We start from the raw sequence: 15,335 nt of genomic DNA, 5'->3' as shown, positions 1-15,335 counted from the left end.
TCCTCTATTGATATATTTTTTCAATTTCAAACCTAATTCTAATTATTTATTTTCTTCTACTTGCATTCCATTTAATTTACTATTTGTTTTCTATTTTATTAAAGTGAAAACTTACATTATACATTTATATTTTAATTCTAATTTGTGGATTGAATGCTATGAGTTACCCTCTAAACACCACTTTCAATGTACCCCAGAAATTTTTGATAATTTGTGTTTTCATTTTTATTGAGTTCCAAGCATTTTAAGATTTTTCTTAAGATTTATAAAAATTTTTCTTCAGGTACTTTCCTTGACGCATGTGTTATATTCAAGAATTACTTAATGTCCATTTATGTTGAGTTTTAAAAAGTAGTTTACTGCTACTGACTTCTAATTTAATCCATAACAGTCTGAGAACAGTTATTGTATAACCTGGATTCTTTCAAATTGGTTAAGTTATGTTTTATGGCCCACAGTGTAGTCTGTCTTAGTGAACGTTCAGCACAAGTCAGAGAAAACATGTATTCTGTTGTTATTGGATGAAGTCGTCTACAGATGTCAATTACATTATGTTTATTAATGGTTCTGTGAATTCAATCATGTCCATAGTGATTTTCTGCCTGGTGTATCTGCCATTTCTGACAGAAGGTGTCAAACTCTACAATTATGATAATTGAAAGACCTATTTTTCTTATAGTTTTCTTAATTTTTACTTTGTAGAGTTAGATGCTCTATTATTTTTAGGTGCACATTAAGGATTTTTATTTTTTTTCTTGTAGAATTAACAACTACAGCACTATATATGTTCTGTTGACATTCAGTAACATTGCTTTCTTCAAAGTCAACTGTCTGACTTTAGTTTGAATTAAGGAACTGTCTTTGATTGAATTTGCTTTTCTTATTAAAGATGAGTTTTCAATATTTTTTGTGCACACACAGAACTGAAGAGAGAGTTATTAATGTGTCAGCTTCATGAGTAAAAGAAAAATATTGAAAATAGTAAGAAGACATAAATTTGAGAGAAGGAAGGAAGTAAAAAAACGTTTTTACTTTGACATTAATATGTACTTGGCAACAACCCACAGCAACCAAAACACTGGTAGGTTTCTTATGTGGCAACTTAAGGTGTACAGCGTTTATTGCAACATAAATATGCTGTACTGCACTGTACCCCTTAAAGTGAATAACTAGGTTTTCTTTCCCCTAAACTCACATATTCGGAGATTATTACTTTTCTTTCTACTTAAATCTTTGCATCTGCTTTGGTAAATCTTGCCTATAAAATCAATGTGAACCAGTTAAAATAACCAAAGACTCAGAAAACATTGGTCAACTCTAACAAAATCTCAGTTTTTTATCTGTCAAATAAGGATTAATTCAATTCTATCCTTACTAGAGTGGTTATTGCTAATGTCCATTGCTTACTACATATTGGCTACATTAAGATTCAAAGACCAGAAACAATGGCAGATGGGGCGATCAGACCAACCCAGCAATGTGATCACTGTTGTGATCAAAATCAATTCAAAGAGCTTTGGAGTTAAGAGAACACTTTCTAAAAAACAGAACAAAAATCTGATTGACTTTTGATAGTTGAATTGCACTTTATCAGAAAAATGAGAAAGAAAATGTTCCACTGACATTGACAAAGTATATGCAAAGTACAGAATTCCATACATGTTTTAGGCTCTAAAAATCAGAAATGTAAAATATTCATCTAGATATCAGATGGGTTATGAAGTACAACACCTATGTATGTAGAGAGCGCTGGAACTTAGAAGTATAACTTCATTAACACAATGTCACAGCAAAGAATTTACCCAGCATTCATCTTGATTTCAGTAAAAGATACGGTATCAATGAAGAATGGTCTAGTGCTAAATACAGACTGAATTGTTTAACAGTGTAGTTACTATACCGAACCGAACAGGTTCCATAGAAAGGTGACATTCTTCTCCAGCTTGCTGGGTTAAAAACACAGTAAGCAGAAAAAGAGAAAAAATAATAAAAACATGGTAATAGAAAAAGAGTAAAGAGTAATGAAAACACTGTAAGCGTCTGTCAGTAATTGCTTGGCTTTCCTGGAGAGAAGGATACAGTGCATGGCAATTACATGGCGTCAACAGAAGTAAAATGGAAATTAACAGAGATAAGGATTTTAGAAAACGCATGCTCTCAAAATCTTTTTATAAAACACCCTTTACCATTTCCTCCTGTGTCTCTTTTCTGCATCTCTGTAAGCTCTAGAAAAAGTAAAATTATGCTTAAACTGTACTAGCATCATGGCAGAAGCCTCCGCCTGTCCACTTGCAATCCTTCTATGCACTTGAACACTTTGCTCTAAGGAAGCTAATTTAACATTTGCCTCTCCTTTCATATCTCTGCCTTCACACCAATGTCTCCAGTCTGGATGGATTTTCTTGTACTTTTCTTAAGCCTCTTTAAGACCATAGTTAATTATAATATATATTACTTGAATTAAACACATCTATTCCCTCTGAGCCACTTCCAGTGACACCCCGCATGGTGTTAACTAAAATGATTCATTCTTTGGCACACAACCAGTTCTTAGAATATATAAAACTAGAAATAGGTTTTTGTTCATTTAGGGTCAATTAGCTTTCTCTGGGCCATGGTCTATAACCAAGGTTGGATAATCAGCACCTGAGGAGTGTAACGTCTTGAATATTTAGAATTTGTTCACCTAGTACTTTTAAATCCTAAATTATTTGGATGACAAGAGGATAATCTTGCGTAAATATTAGTTGCAATATTCACAATAGGGCCTGAGATTTCCTTATATAACCATTCTTTCTGTCTGGAGGTGGACATAAAGCTTAGACCTTTAAGAGTCACTGTGGTTTTTAAAAGACCCTTAGACCCTTAAGAGTCACTGTAGTTTTTGGCAGACATAATTTATTCTGTGCATCTTTCACAAATAGACAGACATGATTCAATCGATAGAATTCAATTATTTTTCGCATAGATTTCACAAATTTTCATAAAAAGTATGATTTTCAAACTGCACAGATCTAGAAGAAGAGAAAAATTAATATGATAGATTGGCAAAAGAAAGTTACACCTTGGAAAAGCTAAACCAGTTCAGAGAAAAACAATCAAATAGAAGTACATACATTTAGTTTGCAACTGCAAGTCCTTACGGGGTTGAACAATGTTTGATTCTTTCATTTTCTACGATTATTCATGTCATCTTTAAAGTGAGAAGAAAATTGATATGATCAAAAATACACTGATTGTTTAAAGGTAAAGAGTATACTGAATGACTATTGTTATTAACTCTTCTCAAAATATCTCTCCTTCAAATACACTTGTCTCACCCATCTTACCATTTTCTGAAGCACTTCTAGAAATCCAGCACCAATGGAGACACTCCAAGGTTGTTCTGACTGCCTTGACATCCTGAATTGATTTGAAATGTTTATCTTTCATAGTCTTTGGGAAACGTAGGGGAAGAACCAGAAGTCATATGGTGCCCGATGTAATGAATAAATTAAATGAGGATTCACTATGTTTTTAAAGTCTGCATTCTGTTGGGCAGCACAAGTCACCATATTTTTACTCATGGAAGTTCTTCCAAGACTGCTTCAGGAAGTGTCAAGAAAACTGGCTGTATTCAAATTGGAAGGGGGCTGCTCTTAGTGATTAATAGCAATGGGTCTTTTACTTTGATATATTTTGCTTTTAAATTTAAGCACTCACATTGTATTGGATTAGCCTTTATAAATAAGGAAAACTTCATATATTAGTTACATAAAAGATCAAATTTTCCCAAACTGGAGACACCTTTTGAACCATCATCCTTTTTTTTTTTTTTCTTAAGAGAATAAAGCAAACCAAAACAAAATAGAACAAAGCAGAGCAGAGTGAAACAAAGCAAATAACATAGGATTTCAGAAAAAGACAGTAGGAAATCAACAGTGGCTACCATAATGCCTCTTGTTTACTTCAAAATAGTTGTCCATACCTTCACATGCAGTAATTTAATACACATCATCCTTTTAAAGAGCTAAATAAATGCTGTGATAATAAATATTACCAGGCATGTCACACTCAAATATTTAAATCCTAAAATTTCAAAGAAACTCAGTTGTCTTCTATTCCAAAGTGCTCAGTAGGAGGTCAAAATAGATACTGATGGTCAAAGTGCCCTATAGAAAGATTATATGGATTCTATGATATATACCTCAAGTGAAAGTGCATATTTCTATATATCTACTCACTAAACACTTTTTTTTTTTAAATAATGTTATTTCACTAAGGGAAATTTATTTAGCTGTTGTCTGCTGGATCTCTGTTTAAGTCTTTAGTTAGGTTGATATTTTCTTGTAAGTGAAGTTCAGGGGAAGATATTTTAAGTATTCAAGACACTTTATCTTACCTGGGGATGCAAGGCTCCGTAAAAGAACGCAGCCTCACAGTAGAGAGGAGAAAGAGTGAAATGAAGTATGGAGAGGGCAGTCAAGGAGGCTCAATAAGATCTGTGTCCTGGAATTCAGAGGAAGCTTCACAAGTTTCTGGCTTAAATTCAGAGAATTCTAGCCTTGCAAATGCGTAAAGAGCCACAGATCACCAGCCTTGGGCTCTAAATGTGAGGTGCAGGATCTGTACCTCTGAAAGATGCAATTAGGGGCAAAACTTAATGGACATTTCAAAACATGCATGGAAATGATGCACAGAACAGGGGAATTTATTTTGCAGAAGTAACTGCATTTTCATTGGGTATCTTTTTGAAATAATATAAAAAGGATACTTTAGGAACAAACTCATGAGAATGAAAAACAAGAAGTATTCTGGAATAATGAATGCTATGGTGATTATCATAATAGTGATAATAATGAAAACTATTCTTATTTATCAGACATCTGCAATACACTGTAGCACCAGGGACTAAACATTTACTACATGCCCAGGTACTGGAGATAATTAGATATCTTTGTCTAATTCCTGCCACCATCATTCTTGGTAGGTGTGGGTATTTCTTATTAACATAATAAAGCCAATAGAAAGCTAACAAAGCAGAACTTCTGAAAGCTGAAATTCAATTGTGGACATTCTTGGGCCAAAATCTTTTCCTTTTGAATGCCATGGACTCACTGAAGTCATCTAGTTTAGCTAGTGCAAGCAGAGATGCCTGCAAAGTGTCCTGCTGGGAACTTAAATTGGGAAAGAATAGAAAAGTATATTATTGGTTTGGTTCAGTGATAAAATTATTACATGCCAAACAATGGGGGAGTCATTGAAAGTTCTTGGGTGGGGAAGTAGGAAGAACATGAATTATTCGATGAAATGATAATGGATTTTTTCTGGTGTGGTAGAAAGCCAGGAGACTATCTGGGGCTCATTTCAAGATGTCCATGGAGAAAATAAAAGCCTGACTGTGTAGGTTGTCTTCTGAGCACTAAGAGTGGTATAGAATTTGGGGGAGTGCTTGGAGGTTCTCAGAAATGTCAGTTGCCACACTGAGAAGTGTGCAGAGTTTTTCCTGGCTGGGCTCTTGCGTGTTCACTATCAGGATCTAAAGCAATCAACTAGCCTAGCTTAGCAAAAATGTCTCAGGTACAATTTTCCACAACGCTAACGTAGTATGGTTCTTTAGAAAGCAAAACCAATTTTAAAATATTAAAAGAGTAAAACAGGATTGCATAGCTGTTGCTTACCGGATAATACGTTGGTAAATTCTTTCTTTTTTAAGGAATAATTTTACTACAGTTTAATCACCCATGTGTTGCTGCAGGGCTTCAGGTGACGGGAACTCTCAGCATGTCTAACCTCCAGCAAGTTACCTCTGCTGCTCAGTGCAGCAGAAGAATCTGAATCCTGTGTATTTAGTTTACTTTTCTGTATGGTTTGTTCTAGAAGCACTGGATGCGGAGTTTTTTTTTTTTTTTGTACCAGGAATCGAACTAACGACCTCATGCTTGCCAGGCAGGTGCTTATGCCGTTGAGCTAAGTCCCTGGCTGGATGTGGAGTTTTTAAAAATAACTTTCCACACAATGAAGTGTCATTAAAATCAATAATGCCTCCTGCATCCTAGGAATGTTCTGGCTGACCACTTGAGCAGATTATTGCCTTTATTTTCTATTTGCATCCCAGCTGTTTACTAATTCTTCCCCTCTGCTAATTCCATTGAGATGATTATAAAAGAGGGAGAGAAATGGATGTGGCCAGTAGTCCAATTACAGCTTACTAGAGAGGACAACACAGGAGAGTAGGCTCAGGCATCTCCTAAAATAGAAGAAGCCCTGCTCTGAGTGGGCTTCCTTACAATCAACAGTGGGGTCTTCACCCTTTATTGAACTATACCCCACATGTGGGCCAGGAAAACTGTCTGACATATGCAAATTCTGATGACACTTGCTAACTGGACTCTCTGGTATTTTTCCTCTGCCCTTCCATTTTTCATTCTTTCAGCTGTGCACGGTTTCCAGATTTATCCAGCCAGTTCCTCACAAGCATATTTTATAAGTACAGATACGTTCGGCACAAAAGAATGCAATACATTTCACCAATCGGCTTCCACTGGCATTAGAATTTTGCCTCATCTGTCTGAACTGCAGTTGGACATTTGAGAATCACCATTGTTTTGTAAGTGACTTGAGCTAACTGTCTTCCAAAGCTTTCCTTAAAAGTGACCCAGGTAAGCAGTGGAACACTTCCTGGGTGTTAAGGACTTTGGAATGGATTTTGCTCCTACAAAAACTGGTAATCCTTCCAACAGTGCAGAGTTCTCTCACCACAATAAACAAAGCAATTAATGTATCTTTAGTTTGCACCTAACTGAAAAGAAAGGGTGCGTCTATTCCATGTGACACATAGACAAATTTTTCTTTAAAAAAGAAGTTTCATGCTGTGACTACAATTAGTGTAATTGTCAGCTCTTCTCTAAAAACAAATATGTATTAAGAGAAACGCCAGCATTGTGCCCTCCTCGGGTGTGAAAATGAGACAATCAAAATCTATTGTAATTACCTCAGTGATATTATAATTAGCAACGATTAAGTTATTCCATGCTGCTTTTTTCCTCTTGGCTACAATTAAAAAAGTATATATCTTTCTGTTGCACATTATTGCTGATCATTTTACCTCAATACATGTCTGGTAAGTGGATAAATTAGAAGTAATTTTAAAGCACAACTCCGTTAAAACATATATCTTTCTATTTAACTGCCTTAACCCTCAAGATGCATCTCTGTTCCTTGTGGACTGCTGGAAAGAAAGACTTTTCTGCTTGGTTCTTGGTCAGAAATCAAACGTATTTTTCAATAAACAGTTGTAGATAATGGCTTTTCTGTTTGTTTTTTAAATTACAGATATCAGAACGAAATGATTAATCATTCAGTTCTTGCCAGGAATGCCCACCTAGCTCCAAATCCCCGCACTGGCAGGAATCAGTTTTCAAATAAATTATAGCAAAGCCAGCCAGCTGCATCAGCACAACGAAAGGGGACCTCGGTGAATGAGAGCCTCTGCAGTGGGGTTAGGAGAAAAAGTGAATTAGACCATCACTGTAAATCTCTTTTACATATTACATCAGTCTTTATGTATTTTTTCTCATGAATATTTTCATGTCATCTCTCCCTACTTCGTTTTCATAGAAAAATAAGTGAGAAAAAAAGATTTGATTCCAAACTGGCTTGATTTGATTTGAGTAGAAGGCATGGTCTTACTCATCTCATATGTTGAAAGCAAAGCAAATTTGTTTGAATATCTTACTATCACTGTTGTTTTCTCTCCATCTTTTGTTTAGCAGAGCTAAAATCCAAATCTAAGTTTTCTTTGAAATACTTATGGCACTGCTTCAGATGGGACAAAGTGGCTGTTCAGTGGAAATGATAGCACACGCCCTGTTTGCCTGGCTACCTCAAGCCTTGTGGGGCTCTGCTGTGGTGCTGGTTGTTCCTGTTTCTCCCCAGTTTGTGTGTGTGTATGACTGGGCAGCAGCAACTCAGACTGCATGGACCATGAAGCCTTTGGACATCTGGGTCAGGTTAGGAACTCTGGTCCATTTAGCCCTGATTTGAGGATTCTGCTTAGCATCCATAGTTCCCCAAGGCTAAGGATGATGAAAGGAGCAGAAACAGGATTCACTTTGACTACTTCACAGGGATGGCAAGAGAAGCCCAAAGACACAGTGCCTTGTTAAACAAGCACACACAGGGAGCTTTCCAAAATCATCAGATGATGAGGGACTGATGGAAGGACAGAGAATAGAGACAGGAAAAGGCCTTGCAGGAGGTAGGCTCACGTGGCTTCCAATGGTCTCTGCCCTGTGCCACTTAGACAAAGGCGCCATTTTGAAAATGGTTATCCTTTCCTTTAAAACCAGGGGACTGTGGGAATGTAATATAATGTGTGTGTACAGTAAAAATGTATGTTGTGACTCTGTAAGAGTGCTACTCTCTGAATTCATCCTACAGGTTGAAATACTGAGCCATTTGCCTAAGTGATCTTCGTTTTGCTTCGTGTTGCACGTGATGAAGAGAATCATGTCCTTCTGTTTTTCTGTTCTTTGCAGTGGTTGACAACCACTCAGACTCCCAACAGGAGTAGCTGGAGTGACATGGTCGGGAACTAGGGTGTTAAGTCAGTGACCTCAGGAGATACAGTCACTCTGGACCCCATACTTTAGCCAGACTGGAAGGGTGGAAAGGTGTGTCTCCAGGGAGAGTGTATCCAGGGATAGTTTTACTTATTCCAAACACGTTACTCATGATTTTGTCAGAAGCATTCTGCTTTTGTGCTCAAATTATTATAAAAATAGTGTAGTATTACAGTTACTTGTTATGTACATGCAGAAACATCACACACAGACACACACTGCTAGAAGCACAGAGCTTTTTCGGATTCCTGCATCATGAAATCTTCCAATACCACTAAAGACAGGTTTGTAAAGCAGCTTTCACTCCTATCTATCCTTACCTGATGGTGAGTCCTGGGAACTGGAAAGCCCTTCTGCTCAGGGATGCCCATCAGTGGCTCTGCTTATGAGGCGGTGCCCTTCCAGAGCGAGCTGCCAGGATGCTTGAGTGACTCCCAATACCTTGTCACCCCTCACAGCTCCATTACTGTGGGATTTGTTGAATGCTTTTATTTATTGGCAGGCTGACAGCTCTATCAGTTCAATGGTTATTACTTTGCTGCAAAAATGAGATTCCAGCATGAGAAAGAAGGCAATGTTGCCATTCAGTGTTTTTGAAGTAAAGTGAGGGCTGAGGAAAGACGATGAATTAGCCGACTAAAACCACATGCAAGGAGCCAGCTTTGTACAGCTGGCTGTGCTCCACTTGGAGCGGACATTACGGTTTACAGGGGGAAAGGCTCAGGTGTCTATTTGGAAAGCTCTCAGGCAGCAGTCTTCCTCCTTCCAGAATGGGATTTCTTTAGCCGCGGTCTTTCTCTTCTGTTTCTCTCAGTAAGTTCCTGTACCCCACGCTTGATTCACTCCTCAATTCCCTTTGCTTCCCAAAACTACTCGACTTCTGTTCGCTCCACATTGTTAGGACCTCAAGGATGCTAGTGGTTTCTTCTCTGCTAAATCAAGCAGGAGCTGCTTCGTTATTCAAAATCTCTCCCTCGCGTCAAAAATTCTGTTTCTGAGTTTGCTTGTGATGTAGACTAATCAAAACCCTGGATTTTGTTTCTTTGTCCACAATCTAGGAGGTCTAAATTCAGCCATCCTTTTTTATAACTTTGAATTTCAAAGTTAAAAAGCCCTCTAATCCTTTTATCAAATGAGGCATATGAATGAATGAATGAATGAATGAATGAATGAATGAATGAATGAGTGAATTTGAATACAACATTCTAGCAGCTTTTAGGTTAAGGGTACATATATCAGGACTACTGAATTTGGGTGTTAGAGACTACAAATAGGATCGTGTCAGTATGCTACAGTGTCTAGCTCAAGTAAATTTTCAGATCAGCACCCCTGCACTCCATCCTGGGGTTACTATTTATCATCTGACATCACCTGAAGTTCCTCATTGGAGTTGAAGGCAATAATAATATTCAATCCACTGAGATGTCTTGGAGTCAAAAGAGCTAATATACATATGTATTTGAATAGCCCTGGGGATTGTTTAATAAATATTAGCTATTAATATGGCTCCAGATTATGGTAGTTTCTTGCTTTTGTTTTTGGTATTCATGCAGCGCTGTTTCATCTCCATAACCAGAGACTATTTTAGCCCAATGTTATGTTTTGGAATAGATTGTCATTCAATCCACTACCTGTCAGTTCCTAGCTTTGGTTAGTTCTAACTTTAATCAGCATCTGGTATATTTTTTGTTTTCTCCTAAATTTTTAACACGTTTTTCAAAGTCTTCATCCCATACACTTATTAAATATAGTTTTACACTAAGGTGATTGTTCATTTATTTACCTATAAGGTTTCTCTGAGTTTCAGATCATGGACAGCTCAGGAAATTCTTCATTTACTTCCATCTCCATTCGAAGAATTCTTCCTAGAGCCACTGCAGTGTTGTTCAATTAGTGAATATAAAGTCATTTTTATTTTGTCAAAGCCATTCATTCCTTGTTGAACACATTTATTTGGACAGAACCCCATTAGAATCCTTTGGGTTTTGCCTACAGTTACACAGTTATTTGCCGAGTTATTACTTACCTGCCTGGAAAAGGACCCCAAGAAGGAAGAAGTACAAATTATGGATGTTCACCACAGCAGACTTTCAGGAGAGGGCTTCTCTCTCTGATGATGGTGCTGGGAATTGCATACAGGACAAGAACTCTATCACTAAGCCGCATGGCCAGGTCGAGAATATATCTTTAACTCACAACATCTCCCTTCAATCACATAAGCATTCAATAAATGTTTACTGTATAACATACACATTAATACTAGTGTCCAAGTTACAGAAATATATGTATATATACGCATGTTTTTCCAAATGTGCAGATATTTTAATGTGCATGCTTTCTACATGCAACACTAGCTTTATGACAAAAGAGAACTTCTTTATGTGACCTTAAGCAACTATTCACACATTGTGTTTCATCCTATTTCAATTTGACTTCCTTCACCAGTCCACCAAAAATAGTATTTCTAAACTCACTGACTGAGTTTGCTCAGGTTACTAGAGCAAAATATTATAGAGTAAAGAAACTTTTAAACAGTAGAAATATTCTGCTCATGCCCTACAAGAATCCCTCTCATTTTTCTCCTCCCCCTATTCCTGTCTGTGACTCTGGTAGCATCATGTAAGCATGGTATTCTTTACCTCTGTTTACAGAACTCTTCGGCAAGGTCCCATCCATTTACAAACCAAGTGTGAGAATGTTTAGGGAACTAGTTCTTAGGCTTTTGCTGTTTGAGTCTCTTCTGTCATCTTCCTTGCTACATGGCCCACATTATCCTTAGCACAAAGACTGAGTGTCGCAGTTCCCTTAACCTGGCATTAGCTTCAGAACCCCAAACCCAGGCCACCCTTCCAATGCATGGGTTACAATGCCTACTTGCTCTCATCGCATAGCACAAAAAGCACTTCTTACATGATGTTTTGTTTGAGGGCTCCTCGCCCTCACTAGATGGGCCATCACTGCTTCCCTTGAGCTGATGCTAGCCACTGAACACATTATTTTATTTATTTTTTTATTTAGAGAGAAAAATGCAAAAAAGGAGTAGAAATAATATAGAATTTTAAAAAAATAAGAAATCACGAGTTGATAAATTACATATTGCTATCTTAGAAGTAGTTGTTCAAGTTAAAAATCAAAGCATAAAAAGTGGACAGTCAAACAATGACAGTACAAACCATTCTGTTTGATGAACTAATAAAATCTTAGTAGTATGGTTATCTTTCTTGCACACTTAAACATCCATAGTTATATTCTTTAGAACACTTTCTTTCCCTTTCATAATTACAACATCTATTATACATTTTGGATCTTATTATTCTAATTTTATTTTATTATTTTAATTTTTGGTGCCCCTTATACTCCAAGATGACTGCTTCAGCTTAGCCTGTGTTATGGATACTATGGTTTATTCATTTTTATATATAGTAATATAGCTTTGTATCTTCCATACAGCATGTGTTTGATACACATTATGTTTTTTCTACCTAGTGAGGTGAACATAGCATTGAGGGAAATGCATGTTTGCAAGGGAAGTTACTGCCCTTTGTTTTGTGATAGGGGCAGTGTTAGCTACAGAGTTTATAATGAGTGTTATCAGCATAAACAGTTACATGCTACAGCTTTTCAGAACTAACTACCGTGCTAACATTTGATTACAGATGCACCACTCTCAATTTAGCACACATTGGATGAACTGTTTTTTACATCATCTGTGCATCATAATCTTTAGTCATCTACATTTCAGTCACGCTGAGTGTCTCAGTTCCCTTTTCTAACATTTGTGCCTTTGTTTGACTCCAACTTTTGGAAATGTCTCTCTACCTCTCCCCTTTCTAGTGAAGGTTTCCCCTTCTGTCACAGTCCATCACAGATAATTTCCTCCACGGATCTCCTGGTTCATCCCTGTGCAGACTTCCTTATCTCTCCTCTGTATTCCCTTCTGCTTTCCTTTCTTGTCTCTTGTAAGAATAATTCCTAGAAAAGAAAACTATACTGTACTGCATGGCAGGAGCTTTGCTTCTTCTCATCCCTAGAAGTAGCTATCCTATTAAAAGTGATGACTCGTTCCAGATGCACTGGCATAAGTCAAGTTTGGAGGCCAGCACGGGTGGTTTAATGTGACCTTGTCTCACTCTAGAGACACACAGCATGGTAGAGCATCCTGGCATTCAGACCCCAGTAACAGACAGAAAGATAGACAGATAGACATAGTCACACACACACACACACACACACACACACACACACACACACACGATAAAAAATACTGTCTATTGCCAATTCTTAAGACAACTGCTAAGAATTTAAGTTTTTTCTTTGTTTATTTTTTATTTAGAGAAAACAGTAAAACAGAAAAATGGGTAGTAACAGTATAGAATTTCAAAACAAAAATAACAGCAAGAAATCACTAGTTGATAAATTACATATTGTTATCTTAGAAGTAGTTGTTCAAGTTACAATATCAAAGCATATATTTTGCCACCTTATAAAGTGATGACATGGTTGAGAAGAATTAGATACCTATAAATGGAATGTGATAGTTTTAAAAGCTTAAGACATTCGCAGAGGAGGAGCTGGGCGGATCCGGAGTCCCTGCAGAAGCCCGTTCCTTTGTCTGAAGGACTGAATACTTCTGCAAGCAGAGAGGCATCGCAGCTTCCTGAGGCACCTCAGCCTGTGGTGAGTGCCCAGCACAGTCTGCCCAAATCTCAGACTGTTCCAGACCCCCCAGGCTTCTGGGTGCAGAGAAGTGGAACAGTGGGTTAGAGGCCACTACAGCTGCCTCCCCATCCCCCTGGCTACACTTGGAAGTCTGCTGAGCTCCTGACGGATGGGCGGGCCTACACTAACCCCCGAGCCCAGCCGCACCTAGCCATCTCCTGCAGAGGAGGAGCTGGGCGGATCCGGAGTCCCTGCAGAAGCCCGTAACTTTGTCTAAAGGACTGAATACTTCTACAAGCAGGGAGGCATCGCAGCTTCCTGAGGCACCTCAGCCTGTGGTGAGTGCCCAGCACAGTCTGCCCAAATCTCAGACTGTTCCGGACCCCCCAGGCTTCTGGGTGCAGTGAAGTGGAGCAGTGGGTTAGAGGCCACTACAGCTGCCTCCCCATCCCCCCCCCTCCCCCGGCTACACTTGGAAGTCTGCTGAGCTCCTGACGGATGGGCGGGCCTACACTAACCCCCGAGCCCAGCCGTGCCTAGCCAACTGCCTGCAGAGGAGGAGCTGGGCGGATCTGGAGTGCCTGCAGAAGTCCCTTCCTTTGCCTAGAGGACTGTGGATATCTCTGTGGATATCTCTGCAAGCAGGGAGGGATCACAGGCTCCTGAGGCACTGTGGCCTGTGGAGAGCACCCTAACCCGGCTGCAATTGAAGAGCTGTGGATCTTCCAAGGGGCAGGTGGGCGCACAGTGTCCCTGAGGCCCAGCTTGTCTGGAACTGCGGAGTTCTGAGCAGGCAGAGGAGGGACACTGGTTCTGCAGGCCCAATGGCTTGGGGTAGTGCGGTGTCAGAGGCTCAGTAGCTCCAAGCATAGAAGGGGATTTTCAACAGATCCTGAGGAAGCTTTCAAATAACACTTGAAACACAGAAATATACAAAATGACAAAACGAAAGACCAAATTACAACCTCAAACCTCCAGCCCATCTCAGGAAATCCTAGGAGCAATGTATATAGAAGAAAATATATCCCATCCACCTCATATATCGGACATAATAGCTACTGAAGTTGACAAACAACTCTAGGAAGCTTTAAAGAAATTCAAACTCGAAATAATCTCCCAGATAAAAGAAGAAATGATAAAAGAAATGAAAGAGATTCTAAATATATCTAAAGAAAACACAGATAAAAAATTGGAGGAACTAAACAAAAAGATAGAATCCCTAGACGAGCAATATAAGAAACAAACAGAATACATAATGCAGATGCACAGAGATATACAGGAAATAAAAAACTCCACTGAAAGTTGTAAAAACCACCTTAATGAAAGTGAAGATAGAATTTCAGACCTTGAAGACATGATTGCAGCTAGTGAACAGGAAAGGAAAGATCTTTTGAAAATAACAAGGAATCAGGAAACAACAATTCAACAACTGCAAGACGATGCAAAGAAGAATAACATAAGAATGATAGGGATTAATGAAAGAGAGGGAGACAACATAAAGGATGTCAAGCGGATATTTAGAGAAGTAATAGCTGAAAATTTCCCAAGCATGAGATCAGAAACTGACATCAAGATCAGTGAAGCATATAGAACTCCAAACACTCATAACCAAAATAAAACTACACCCAGACATATAATAATCACCATCCCAGAAATCCAACACAAGAATAGATTACTAAAAGCTGTCAGAGAGAAAAGCAGATCACTTATAAAGGAAAACCTATCAGAATCACAGCAGACTTCTCAGCACAAACGATAAAGTCAAGAAGAGCATGGAGTGAAATATTCCAGATCCTAAAGCAAAGTGATTTCCAACCAAGACTGATATATCCTGCAAAACTATCATTCAAAATAGATGGTGCAATACGATACTTCCATGACAAAGAACAGCTGAAGAACTTCATGAACACCAAACCGACCCTGCAAAAAATATTGAAAGACAGTTTAGATACACAAAGGAAAAAACCACTAAGCAAAGCAAATAATTAAACAGAACAGAAAGATAAAGATGCAACAGCAGAGAGATAACATTCCTACAATTAACCAGCATTTAACAGTAATAACCATTAATGT

This window comes from Cavia porcellus, unplaced genomic scaffold (assembly GCF_034190915.1).
Source record: "Cavia porcellus strain 051 isolate PalLab524CR breed Dunkin Hartley unplaced genomic scaffold, mCavPor4.1 scaffold_6, whole genome shotgun sequence".
NCBI lineage: Eukaryota > Metazoa > Chordata > Mammalia > Rodentia > Caviidae > Cavia > Cavia porcellus.
The sequence above is the reverse complement of the archived record's forward strand: the minus strand, read 5'-3'. Positions refer to the sequence as shown.